The sequence below is a fragment of the Portunus trituberculatus genome, chromosome 31 (assembly GCF_017591435.1).
Source record: "Portunus trituberculatus isolate SZX2019 chromosome 31, ASM1759143v1, whole genome shotgun sequence".
Lineage (NCBI taxonomy): Eukaryota > Metazoa > Arthropoda > Malacostraca > Decapoda > Portunidae > Portunus > Portunus trituberculatus.
Window position 1 is genome coordinate 24892688 of NC_059285.1, and position 12108 is coordinate 24904795.

The 12108-nt window shown below is 38.2% G+C and overlaps 1 protein-coding gene and 1 long non-coding RNA gene across 5 annotated transcripts in view; one reads left to right on the forward strand and one right to left on the reverse strand.

Moving 5' to 3' along the window:
- LOC123511349 (thioredoxin domain-containing protein 16-like) overlaps positions 1-12108 on the forward strand; it is a 548807-nt gene that overhangs the window by 455795 nt on the left and 80904 nt on the right. The gene's annotated exons all lie outside the window — the stretch shown is intronic.
- Positions 267-6246, reverse strand: LOC123511351. 3 transcript variants are annotated; one of them, XR_006676772.1, is made up of 3 exons: positions 670-1422; positions 472-541; positions 267-302 (listed from the first exon to the last, which is right to left on the reverse strand). It is a non-coding gene; the product is annotated as an uncharacterized LOC123511351 (long non-coding RNA). The 3 variants fall into 3 exon arrangements; XR_006676771.1 differs by lacking the exon at positions 670-1422 and adding an exon at positions 6225-6246 and having other exon boundaries at positions 267-541; XR_006676770.1 differs by having other exon boundaries at positions 267-541.

Below are 12108 nucleotides of genomic sequence, written 5' to 3' on the forward strand. Positions count from 1 at the left end.
ATGGAATTCAATATAAACAAGAGCCATGTTATGAAAATGGGAAGAAGTAGATACAGACCAAACAGGGATTACAGGCTGGGTGGTGAGAAGATTGAAGAGACCAATGAGGAGAAAGACTTAGGAGTAACCGTGTAAAAAACTCTGTCACCGGCAAAACACATTAACAAGATATTTTTGAAAACATATAACATGCTCCAAAATGTTGGCGTTGCATTCCACTACCTAGATGAAAGAAGTGTAGTGTAGGATAATGACTATGATTGGGCTGACTTGCTGTATCTTGATTTATTGATTGATTCAGCCTGCAAATTTAATGTCAACATAAACACAGCATACCTCAATATCATGTAACTCCCTTCAATATCTTGTAACTTCACCCAGTAAACAGAAGAATAAACATAAGATGAACACATATCCCATTCTATTGTTCACTATTGCAATGACACACGATACATATAAAATAGTACTCACAAAATGACCGCCCATCATCAGCCAAGGCAGACTTCACCACATGTCTGATTACAGCATTACCCCAACTATGCTGCAAAGTTACACTTAATCAAATCCTCCTATCAGCACCGCATTTAATATAACACCAACCAATATGCACAATCAGCGGCATAACATAAGTCAAACAAATCAGAGAAATAATGTTATCACAAAACTCACCTCAGTCAAACAACCGCCACTCACCCCTGACAGGCACCAACTGTACCTCTGCCTACCTTACCCCTACAACCTGAGTGCGGTATAATATATATCCGTGTTACATACACAGACCCTAAAAGAAAACTTCCTCTTGACAAACAAATACACATTACTAACCAATACCAAACTTGTTAATAAGTAAGAAAACAATATATGTATCTCAATAATAATTACAATTCTTGTCATATATGCCAATAACAATTATACAGTAACTGGAATACAACCCGTGTCTACACCTCTTTCCAACCAATGACAGCGACACACACTGCCCGCTCCACATTCAAAGGTGCCAACAATGACATTATAATTCTAATATGATGAGAATCATATTACACTCCCCCCACCACAAATCAAAGGCTTCTATACTTCTATTGTTGATCGACTGGGAGCAACACCACCAGTCTATGTACTGATCTTACCATTTGCTTGTCATGTTGGCCCCTGTACTGTTTTCCTGGTTCATTAATTTTATACCTCAACAACACATCTCTGATCTTTCCATCCCTTCCTGGTATACCTTCTACAACTTCCGCTAACTTCCATTCTCCTCTTAATACATTATGATCATTAACAAGTACAATGTCACCCTTCCGAACATTTCTTACACTCACATGCCACTTTTGGCGTACAATTAGAGTAGGAAAGTAGTTCTTCATCCATTTTTTCCAAAATAAATCAATGACCTTAATCTTAAATGCATATGATCTACTTACTTCTCCCGTTCATTCCAAAATCCACAAGGAGCATCAATGGTAGATCGACCCAGTAGTAAGTCATTAGGTCTCAATACAGTCCCTTCATCAAAATCTTCACCTGGTTTGAACCCGATAGGCCGTTCATTCAATACATTGGCCACCTCATACATAACAGACTGTAGTTCTCCAAAGGATATGACTGATTCACCTATGATTCTAGTGAGAGATCTCTTGACTAATCTAATTAACGCTTCACTGCAAGAATTTTCCCAAGGGGCATCTGCTGATCTATTGAATACCCAGATTAAACCATTAAATTTTCCAAAATTGAACACTTCATGCTTATTCCACCGAGTAACCATATCTCTCAATTCCTTGTTTGCAGACACTAACTGTGTACCATTATCTGAATATAATTTTTTGGGAAATCCTCTAAGACAAGTGAATCTCTTCAATACAGTAAGAAAGTTTTGAGTATCATAACCTTCGGAAAGGTCTAAATGTACAGCCCTTGTTGTCATGCAATTGAAAATTACTCCAAACGTTTTTCTTTTCACTCTTCTTTTCACCGTATCACAAACCCAAAGAGGACCGAACAGGTCAACACTTACATTGTAAAATGGTGGACATGGCTCTAGTCTTTCCTTAGGTATTTCACCCATACACTGGGATGTGCAGATCTTATCTATTCTATGGCAAGTTACACATTGTTTTCTAATAGATTTCATTGTCTTCCTCGCACCTAATACCCAGTATTTCACTTGAGCTCTAGCAAGGCCCGCTTCTATTCCACTATGATCTTCCTTGTGTATGTGGGACAGATACAGTTCAGAAAATGGATGCTTTGATGGGAGTAACATGAACTGATCACAATTCCAATTGTCTTTTACCCATTTTGACATTCGACTTCCCACAGTGATAATGCCATCTTCTCTCATCCTTGGTCCTAGACGTTTATATTTCTTTTCCCAGTCTTGTGGCAGGCTTGTTTGAGCGTTCTTAACAAGAAATAATTCTGCTCTCTGTATATCCTCTGCATTAGGATCACATATTATAGCTTTAAATGATCTCTTTCTTACTACATTTATGACTCGAGCCATTACCGACAAAAGCCGTTTCAAATTGCTGAAATTTTGGATGTTGATTAACTCATTAGGTGTAGTAATCTCTCCTGTGTTCATGGTTACCTTTGCAAACACAGTATCAGGGAGATCAGACACTGTATTCTGTTTCACTGGCCATTCTGAGAAGTCACGATAGAGAAATTGTGGACCACTTTGCCATACAGATCCTGTCCCTAACTCTAAGGGACTGCATTCCCTGGTGGTTAAATCAGCATTGTTTTCCTTAGAAGATACCCAATACCATTCTATGGGCTCTGTCTTTGATTGAATCTCTGCAACTCTACTTCCAACAAAGGTGTTAAATCTATGTGATTCCTTTTGGATTTGTGCCCTTACAATCTCACTATCTGTGATGTGGATTATCCTAGAATAGTTATATCTCATTTCTCCTTCAATGGATACTCTCAATCTGCTTGCCAAAACTGCAGCACACAATTCCAGTCTAGGTATATTGATTTGCCTCATAGGAGCAATTCTATTCTTTGAACATAAGAGTTTTACACAATATGTGCCATTCTGCTTCTTCCACCTAATGTAAGCTACAGCTCCATATGCTTTCATGCTACTATCACAAAAGATAATTAACTCTGGATCTGTAGTCACATCTGTAGTCCTTAAGCATCTTCCAAAAGTAAGTTTTTCAATTTCAAGCATTTCCCGAAATAAATCCACTGCTTCTAAATACAAAGTTCCACTGATAGGCTCATCCCATCCCTTAGATTTGTTTTCATTAGCTTCTAGTATAATGGAGCGAATCATTAACTTGGTTTTCAGTGTGAATGGTGTTAACAGTCCCAGAGGATCATAGAGTGTAGCAAACTGCGACAGTACAGTTCTTTTAGTCAACATACACGGGATACGGCTTTCAAAGTCACCATAGCTCACATTTGGTTCTGTCCTGCCCTCTCTTGTTCTTTTCGAGAAGTTGAGTTTAACTTTAAATGAAAATACATCTTGTTTGGGTTTCCATTCTAACCCTAAAACCTTTTCTTGATCAGTGTTCGAGATTATGGCATCATTTCTGTTATCCTCTCCAGAGAGAATCCAATATTTAATCTGAAAACCTCCTGGTCTTAAAACTTCCTCCACTTCTTTGATTCTTTCCATTGCATGATTCGTTGAACCAACACTACTTATAATATCGTCAACATAGGAATCCTCTACAATCATTTTAGAGGCTAATGGGAAGTCACAATTCATTTCTGCTGTTTTACGAAGAGCCAACATTGCTATCGGCCCAGAAGGTTTGTCTCCAAATGTTACCGTCTTCAATTTATAGTGTGAGGGTTCTCTCTCTAGTTGAAAGTTCCTCCATAAAAATCTGTGAGTGTGCATATCTTCATCTGAAAGCTTTACAGTATGATACATTTTTCTAATATCTCCAACCATACCAATCTCCTCCTCTCTGAATCTCAGCAAGATTCCAATTAAGTTGTTTATCACATCTGGCCCCTTTGCAAGCATGTCATTGAGAGAGACCCCTTTGTAGGATGCTGCTGCATTAAACACTATCCTTACTGGGGTTGAAATGGAGTCTACCTTGTAAACTTCGTGATGGGGTAGATAAAACTTTGGACCCTTGTAAGTCATTACTTCCTCCTTTGATAATTTCTCCGCTACTCCTCTATCCAACATGTCTTTTATTTGTTCTTGATACTTTACACACTGGGTTGACCCCATCTTCATTAATCTCTGTTCAGTGGCCTTTAATCTAGCAAATGCCATAGGATAATTATCAGGTAGTTTAGCCGGATCATAAATCCAAGGATACTTAGCTATCCAGCACTGATGTTTCGCGTCATAAGTTAATCCATCTTCAATAAGTTTCTTCTCTCTTTCTTCCTTAATGGTTAAATTTCCTTGGTTGAGCATTTTCCACATTTGCAGCCTCCACACTTAGGATTGCATTCTGTTCCTAAGCTTTCATTCAAAAAATAATTTTCTATCAACTTTCCCACATTAGGTTTAGTCCTGAAATGCCAATCTGTGGTGTCATTACAACTCACGTGATTAATTTGCACGCAATAGCTATGTCCCTTTCCTTTGTCATCCAATCTACCTCTGATACAGAAACCAAACTCATTTGACATTAACTGAACATTATCTATGGTTTTTTTAACTTGTGGCATTAAAGTACAGTGATCAGATCCTATTAGTAGTTCTATACGCCCTTCAGGCCTTTGGATATCCTTTTCTTGCACTTCAAATTTCTTAGCAATTTCCGATAAATTCACCTGTTGATGAGCACCAGTTATTTCGGAAATTCCACAAACTTCAACAAATTTTTCCTTCCCTGTTTGATCCCTCAAGGACATCTTATAAACAAAACTATCCAATTCTTCTGTGTGGTCACCGACCTTTGTCACTGAAAGCTGTATAGGAGTACCTTTGAGTCCTAGTTGCTTTGCCATTCTAAAAGTGATCAGACTGATGTTACTTCCTGCATCATATAATGTGGGAACAGAAACACCTCCACTATCCACAAACCCAGTCATCAAAAATGCACCTTTCTTTGTCAAATGGTTACTCATAACATCCATTGTAGAAGTATAAGGACTGCTAAATATAGGGTGCAAAATTGAATGGTGGTGCTTACCACAAATGTCTCCCTTTACCTTTACTCTACAAGGCATTTGCTTATCACAATCCCTAGATAGGTGCCCTCTTTTGAGACATGCAAAACAAATTCTATTTTGCTTTACAAAATCCATTTGATTTTCAGCTGTCCATCGCTTAAATGTCATACAATCCTGTAAGTGATGAGATTCACTATCATGAACAAGACAATACTTCTCCTTCTGATCACCATTAACTTTTGATGTGTAATTCCTACTGCAATATCTTCCATCTGTTACTTGAGCTATATTAGTTAAACACTCTGACATCTGGTTTTGTAGTTTCTCTTGTCCCACAGCTAACAGTTTTATGACTTCTAATAAGTCATTTTCTTTTGTGTTTGATACGTCAGTGGTATGCACCGTTACCTTTGATGCACCAAGTCTTGACTCATCTTGTAAGTATTCTAAAGTTTTCGATGCTCTGTTAAGAATGCAACCAACTCTTTAAACTTGTCAGTCTTCACTTGTTGTACTTTACTAGCCCATTCCTTTTTCAACATAGAGGGTAACAATTTTTCTACTTGAGTCAGGACAGTAACATTCTCCAACTCCTTTGTTAGGTTCAAGTTGCTTACATCTAACCATACCTTTTCTACAGTATTGATTAGCTTGATTAACCGTTTATCATCACCTTCACTTATTGGCTTATATGACCTAATGTCTCCCAAGATTGAATCAATTAACTTTCCTTCATGACCATATGTTTCATTCAATCTCTCCCACATTCTTTTGTAATCATTTAAATCTTCTACAAGTCTCCTGGGTTCCCCCTCTAGTGACATTCTGAGTACATAGGGATCCTCACCATGTTGTGATTCAACCAGTCTTGTATAATCCCTAATAAACGAGGGAAATGACCTTACAGATCCACCAAATTTAGGAGGCTCAATTTTTTTCATGGCAAGTACAGCCTTAGGTTTTTCTTTTAATGTCTCAAGAAGAGTGCACTTTATAGTTTCCAATTCCATGATATAGTCTTCATACTCTTGGCAAGATGAACTACCATCTAAAAGGTCAATAATTTTCTCATTCACCACATCCACTACTTTGAAAGAATCACAAACTTCACTATACAATACTTGTAGGGTTGCTGTGGAGTTTCTCTCTTGTGTGCATCCTTGAAGAGTCCCACCTTCCTGGTGAATCTCCTCTTGGCATTAGCACGTTCCCTTTTCAAGTCATCCATGGCTGCTCTGCGAATTTTGCTGAATTGTAGTGTAGGATAATGACTATGATTGGGCTGACTTGCTGTATCTTGATTTATTGATTGATTCAGCCTGCAAATTTAATGTCAACATAAACACAGCATACCTCAATATCATGTAACTCCTTCAATATCTTGTAACTTCACCCAGTAAACAGAAGAATAAACATAAGATGAACACATATCCCATTCTATTGTTCACTATTGCAATGACACACGATACATATAAAATAGTACTCACAAAATGACCGCCCATCATCAGCCAAGGCAGACTTCACCACATGTCTGATTACAGCATTACCCCAACTATGCTGCAAAGTTACACTTAATCAAATCCTCCTATCAGCACCGCATTTAATATAACACCAACCAATATGCACAATCACCGGCATAACATAAGTCAAACAAATCAGAGAAATAATGTTATCACAAAACTCACCTCAGTCAAACAACCGCCACTCACCCCTGACAGGCACCAACTGTACCTCTGCCTACCTTACCCCTACAACCTGAGTGCGGTATAATATATATCCGTGTTACATACACAGACCCTAAAAGAAAACTTCCTCTTGACAAACAAATACACATTACTAACCAATACCAAACTTGTTAATAAGTAAGAAAACAATATATGTATCTCAATAATAATTACAATTCTTGTCATATATGCCAATAACAATTATACAGTAACTGGAATACAACCCGTGTCTACACCTCTTTCCAACCAATGACAGCGACACACACTGCCCGCTCCACATTCAAAGGTGCCAACAATGACATTATAATTCTAATATGATGAGAATCATATTACAGGTGACAATGGAAGAAAATAATCAACCGGTTAGCCATATTGATAGAATTTTCAGAGAGACGTATAATTTGCTAAGGAATATTGGAGTAGCATTTCACTATATGGACAAGGAAATGATGAAGAAATTGATAAGTACTAAAATAAGACCTAGATTGGAATATGCAGGAGTTGTGTGGACTCCCATAAAAGAAACACATAAGAAAATTAGAGAGACTGCAAAAATGGCTACAAGAATGGTTCCAGAATTTAAAGGGATGGCATATGAGGAGAGACTAAAGGCAATGGATCTACCAACCTTGGAGCAGAGAAGAGAGAGAGGATCTGATACAAGTTTATAAATTGATTAACGGAATGGATGAAGTGGATAATGAGAAACTGATCCTGAGAGAAGAATATGACTTTAGAAGCACAAGATCGCATAGTAAGAAACTAAGGAAGGGACGATGTCTGAGAGATGTTAAAAATTTAGTTTCCAAAGATGTGTTGAGACTTGGAACAGTTTGAGTGAGGAAGTGGTATCAGCAAAGAGTGTACATAGTTTTAAAGAAAAATTGGATAAGTGTAGATATGGAGACGAGACCACACGAGCATAAAGCCCAGGCCCTGTAAAACTACAACTAGGTAAATACAACTAGGTAAATACACACACACACACACAAATAGGTAAATACACACACACACACACACACAAAGTGCCACACGCAAGATTACTGTGGAAGTTAGAGGAGAAGGGTGGCTTAAAAGGAAGCACATTGAGATGGATAGAAAATGATTTGAGGGGGAGAGAAATAAGGATGGTAGTTAAAGATATGAAGTCCAAGTGGAGAGCAGTAGAAAGCGGAGTGCCACAGGGGTCAGTATTGGCACCAGTACTTTTCCTCATTTATATTAACGACATGCCAGAAGGAGTGAACAGCTACATAAATTTGTTTATGGATGATACGAAACTGTGCAGAGTTATAAAGCAAAAGGAGGATTGTGAAATACTGCAAGAAGACCTAAATAAGATCTGGGAATGGAGTAAGAAGTTGGAAATGGAATTCAATGTGAACAAAAGCCATGTCATGGAAATGGGAAAGAGTGAAAGACGACCTGTGGGAATCTATAAGATGGGAGATGGAGTAGAACTGGAGAAAGTCAAAAAGGAAAAGCACTTAGGAGTGACGATGGAAGAAAACAATCAACCAGTAAGCCATATTGATAGAATTTTAGAGAAACATATAATTTGCTGAGGAATATTGGAGTAGCATTTCACTACATGGACAAAGAAATGATAAAGAAATTGATAAATACTATAATAAGACCCAGATTGGAATATGCAGGAGTAGTGTGGACCCCTCATAAAAGAAACACATAAGGAAATTGGAGGCTACAAAAATGGCTACAAGAATGGTCCCAGAACTTGAAGGGATGACATATGAGGAGAGACTAAAGGCTATGGATCTACCAACCTTGGAACAAAGAAGGGAGAGAGGAGACCTGATACAAGTCTATGAATTGATCAACGGAATGGACCAAGTGGATAATGAGAAACTGATCCTGAGAGAAGAATATGACATCCGAAGCACAAGATCGCATAGTAAAAAGCTGAGAAAGGGAAGATGTCTGAGAGATATTAAAAAATATAGTTTCCCGCAGAGATGTATTGAGACGTGGAACAGTTTAGATGAAGAAGTAGTGTCTGCAACGAGTGTGCACACTTTTAAAGTAAGATTGGATAAGTTTAGTTATGGAGACGGGGTGACACGAGCATAAAGCCCAGGCCCTGTAAAACTACAACTAGGTAAATACAACTAGGTAAACTAGGTAAATACACACACACACACACACACACACACACACACACACACACACACACACACGGGACATCGTCGATGGCGGATGTGGTCGCTGAGCTCCAGAGCAATCATCTTTAATTCTACAGTTACCATTGCCTAAGAGTAACCAAGGTGGGAAAGGAGCTGGTAATGTTTGTCCCGTCTCCATATAGTCATGTTAACTGTTGATTAGCAAAATAATGTCCAGGGAAGGTAAATATAAACTGTAGCCTGCGTTTGAGCCATCAGCTGGTTTGTTTACATCTGCGCAACATGGCGGCCGTGAACTCGAAAGATGAATCAGACTTCACAGGATTTCAAGGAATAATGGAGAAGAGCGCTTATGTGAAGAAAATTCTGGAGTTGGAAGGTAAAATTGAAAACTGTTTGAAAAGTATGGGGGCCTGGAAACGAGTTATGACAATGTAATGAAAGAGTGTGCCGATATGAAGAAGAAAATGAAGCACTGAAAGAGGAAGTTAAGCTAATTAAAGTGAATTGCGAAAAATGTGGAGAATCTCTAGGAAAAGTGATGGAGAAGCAGGCTGAATGGAAAAAGTCAGGAATTGGAAAGAAAGGAGGTAAATTACAAAGTTGCAAGTCTGGAAAAGGAAATCAAAGAGTCTGGGAGAAAACTTTGGGCCTTGCTGAAATTATAGATCAACAGATCATAGAAGAGAAGATTGCTGAGAAAGTGGTGAAGGTTATTAAATCAAATGAGACATTGGTGAGGGAAACTGTAGACAAAAGAGATGTATGGTGATATTTGGTGTGGAGGAGGATAAGACACCGAGTAAAATGGAGAGAGAAAAACATAAAAAGGTGATAAATAATATCATTAATGTGGTGCAGGAGGAGGAAAAGACCTAGTACAAGAAATAGAGGACTTCCATAGAATTGGAAAGTTCACAAGAGAAGGTATGAGGCCAATAAGAATCAAACTTAAGTCACAAAAGGATGTAGATGAATTGGTGGAGAAGTCATGGAGGCTAGCCCAGCAGGAAACAACAAGGAAGATTTGGTTGAGAAGAGATCTCGGTGAAAAGGAAAGAGAAATGTTAAATGAGTTGAGAAAGGAGGCTTTGAAAAAAATGAAGAGAGGACAGAAGAGGAGAAGAAAGAGTTTTTCTGGAGAATCTTGGATATGAGACTGAGGAAGTGGTTCATAACCCAGAAAAGTACAGTAAGAAAGGACTAAAGAAACTAACGTATGAGCGGAATGTAATGTATTCCAACATAAATGGAGTGATATCGGGATTTTAGAACTCAACGATTACTTGAGGGACAAGAACCCAGATATTGTGGGTCTTACTGAAACAAAACTGAGAGAGGGAGAAGACCTGATGATGGTTGGAGAAGGGAAATATAATGTTTGGAAAAGAAATAGAGTAGGTAAGATGGGAGGAGGAGTGATGTTGCTGGTTAAAAAAGATATAAAGGTGGATCAAGTGAAAGAAGGTATGGGAAAGGCAGAAGTGCTAAAGATCAGAGCAGAAACTAATGAAGGAAAAAGAGGCACTACATAGTGGTGTACGTACCACCTAAGACAAATGCATGGTCAGTACAGGAATATGAAGAAATGATAAGTGATACAGGAACATGTCTGGAAGAAATGTTGGGTGGCTGTGAACGAACTATAATGATGGGAGATTTTAATTGTAAAGAGGTGTGTTGGGAGGACTGGTCAATGGAAGGATCAGAGACAACATGGGAAATACACTATTGACACTGGCAATGGAAAATGTGTTAACTCAGTGGGTCAAAGAAGATACTAGGTTTGGAGGAGAGGGAGCATCGTCAAGACTGGACTTGGTCTTTAGTACAGAGCCAATGGTCATTGAGGAGATGAGGGTGGAGTGCCCTTTAGCAAAGAGTGATCATGCAGTTTTGGAGTTCAAGGTGATAGATGAAGAGAAATCTAGAAGAAATGAAGAATATAAAGTGGGAAGATGGAATTATGCCAAGACAGATTTTGGAAACCTAAAGAAATTCTTTCAAGAGACAAATTGGATGAAATTCAAGAGTGCTAAGGGAGCAAATGAAAAGTGGAAGGAATTTATAAAAATATACAAAGAAGGTGAGAAAAAATTTGTACCAATAAGACAACATAGAGAAGTTGGAAAGCAGGACTGGTTTAACGATAGATGTGAAAAGGCTAGAACAGATAGAAGATCTGTGTATGTGGAATGAAAGAATGTCGAGAGGGCATGGGAAAAAACTAAAAATGGCCACTTATAGGAGAGATGTGAAAAAATATAGCTTCCCTCATAGAAGGGTGGAAGCATGGAATAGTTTAGACGTGGAAGTGGTCAACGCAAGGAATATTCATGATTTTAAGAAAAAGCTGGACATTAATAGATATGGAGACAGGACAACACGAGCATAGCTCTTTTCCCGTATGTTACAATTAGGTAAATACAATTAGGTAAATACACACACACACACACACACACACACACACACACGAGACGCAGCAGAGGAAGGACGCGATACCGTCGCTCCCGAGAATCAGCTGATCTTCACTACCTTTGTTTGGGTTTACAGTGGCCTGGGCGATAAGTGTGGACTCATTTTCCTTTCATGAATACAGTGTTAAATAATAATGAGTGAGAAAGATATTCCATCTAAATGCAGGTATGTGACAAGGAAAGAATGAAAGCTGATGATGACAATGTTGGTGAGGAGGAGGAGAATTTGAAGGCTTTGATACGGCGCAAACTTCACTATTTGATAAAGTCTTAACTATCGAACGTAAATTAGATAAATTGATAAAGGAGAGTATGGGAATGAAAGAGAATGAAGAACAGGATAAAGAGCTCCAGAAATTGAAAGAAAGGATAAAAAGAGTGGAAGAAAACGAAACTAGGCTAAGAACCGAAAATGAAGAATTAAAAGTCCAAATACCGAATTATAAGAAATTGATGGAAGAAGGACTCGGTAAAGCCGAGAAAGAAAAAGAAAAGCTAAAAGATCTAGTTAACAAAGAAGAAGAAAGAGTACAAGACGTGATTAAAAAAGAAGTACAAGCATGGAGAATCCAAGATAAGAAAGACAAGGAATCATTTCAAGAAGTATTTCAAGAACAGTTAAAAGAAAGAGATGAAAATATGACAAGCAAAATGATAGGAGTC